The sequence below is a fragment of the Populus euphratica genome, unplaced genomic scaffold, assembly GCF_000495115.2.
Source record: "Populus euphratica unplaced genomic scaffold, PopEup_1.0 scaffold463.1, whole genome shotgun sequence".
NCBI classification, from domain to species: Eukaryota; Viridiplantae; Streptophyta; class Magnoliopsida; order Malpighiales; family Salicaceae; genus Populus; species Populus euphratica.
In genome coordinates, this window is record NW_011500341.1 from 46,969 (window position 1) to 49,553 (window position 2,585).

Here is a 2,585-nt window from a genome sequence, read left to right on the forward strand (position 1 = left end):
GTTAAAAGATGGATAGTGGCTAATACCAAAACTCTTACTTCCTTTTATATATTTCTTCCTGGTTGTTATAATTCAGAATCAATTTGTATTGGTCTGTTAAAATCCATCCGTAATAATAGGGATCTATCCGTAAGATTAAAGAATGACATAATTAGTAGAATTCTCTTGTAAATAAAATTGTTGCTGCTATATATATAAAGGCAAGCGTTGTAACAGATGAATTAATTGAAAATAATGAATAAAGAAAATTGAATTTATTAGTAGTGTGATAATGAAGGTGTTTTACCATAATTATGATTTGACAAGTTTGTAAAGACTTATTTTGTGTTTGGTGAGGTATTTGTAATGCGTTCATATTAAAGCTTTTAAGTTTTTTTAGATAATTTTGATATGTTGATTCCCCCACCCATACCCACACATATATAAGCCTAGAAAGTCATTAAACTTTTTTTTTTCAATTCCAATACACTTTTGCAAAAAGCATTGCATCATATTAATAAAAACATCTACTAATAATAGATGTAATGCCTCACATTTTTATTTTGATATATTTATACATGCAAACAATCATTTACGGTTAAAAAAAATGGTATTGTTTTTAAGTTGCCTTATTCTTATTTTATTTTATTTCATTATATTTTATTTCAAGTGATTTTTGACATAACTTGTAACATTATTATACACTACACATACATATCTAAGATATTAGAAATCTTCTAACTAAAATAATGAATTTATCTAATTCAATAAAATTTTGGTAAAGTTTCCTTTATATGGGAACTCTACCCAAAATTATATCTTGTATTAATTACTTGTAAACATATTAACAACCCAAATCACATTCATTTCATTCAATCAATACTCTTATATGTAAGAGGTGCATCATCCATATTTCTTTAAAATACAAGTATATACATTACATCTCTAATTATAAAGGTAAATTATAGTTATCAATGTATATTAAGGTATTCATTCTTTTAATACAACATAGTAACATCTTTACTTAAAATATGCAAAACCAATATTTACTGATTAGAAATTAATACAAAGTTCCATCTAATATAATAAATGACAAAAAGCTAAAGTGCGAACCATCAATATTAAGGAAAAGGATTTGAGGTACTTGTATGATACACACAAATATAGATTAATACATGAAAAATAAAGTTCAACCTAGAGTTCATTTTATGAATAAGCCTCATGTTAAATAATCTAGTTGGATCCACCTATAAATTATGTTTGGTAGTGTAACTATCAATTCCACCCAAATTATTAATGATAATATTTATTAATAATGTATCTATCAATTCCAATATTTTTTTATTAAAAAAGAATTTGCAATCTAATAATTAATTATGAATTTCATAAAAATTTTACTTTCCATCAAATATAAACTAAACAATAAAATTTTAAAAAAAAAGTCAGTATCCATCATTTATTCAATCTAACTTAATACTTTTTAATTATTATAAATTCTAAAACATTTAATTTTCCTTAAATTTCTAACTTAACAATAAATCTAGCAAAATATAATTAGCACCCATTAAATTACCCATCATTTCTTCAATTATAACACATCTAAATTAAAAACTTAATCTCAATTTCATCAAATGAAAAATAAAATCAATTCCCCCCAAACCCAAAACAAATCCTAGCATACACATCATGCATTAATACAACAAAACTATTTAGGAAAAAGTTGTAGAACACTTAAATATATAAGGCAATTACAAATACTACAAAAAAAAATTCAATAAATTAACATAAACATAAATGGGTTACAAAAAAACAGATAAGTTTACTTATTTGGTATATAGGGAATGTTCATAAGAGATAAAATCAAAAGAGAAAAGTTGACACTACTGACAAATATATATTGATGCTGGTGTTTTAGGTGGGTGTATTTATAAGGCATTATTTAATAGAGTTAGCTTGATGACCATCCTGAATGATGTATATGGTAAATGTTTGGTGAAAAAAGTTTAAGTTTAAATAAATAATCTCAAATTTGAGTATTTAGTTTTTTAAATTATGAAATAAATTAAAGAAAAATTTTGGTTAAACAAGATCAATGAGTCATTTGTGAGAAGAGTATGAAAAAGTTCATAATGCAACTATGAGAGTTTAAAGAACTAATATTTAATATATTTTCATAATTAAGTGTTACATTAATTTTATATTATTTTAAACATGTTTTATTTTATTTTGTTACCTAACTCTGTATAATAAATTAAATCATATATGATTTAACAATTAGGTGTACTAGGTTGTGTGATTTATTTTTATGATACCTATATAAGGCCAAATCGAATGATATAGAAATGTGAAAAAGATATAGACCAAAGTAGGTCACATATCATATTTGGGAAATGCATCTTGAGTTTGTTGTATAACTCTTATAAAGTATTCATGATCCAGTAAACAAAATTAAAATAAAAAAAACTCATGGTTAGATGAGCAAGCACACTAGAGAAGCGATTCTATTTACTTATTATACCTAACACTAAATAAGATTTCATTGTAATATATTTTGTTATTTGTCTTGAAGTCTTAGTTATGTATTTATTAGTGAGACTTCTAATAAA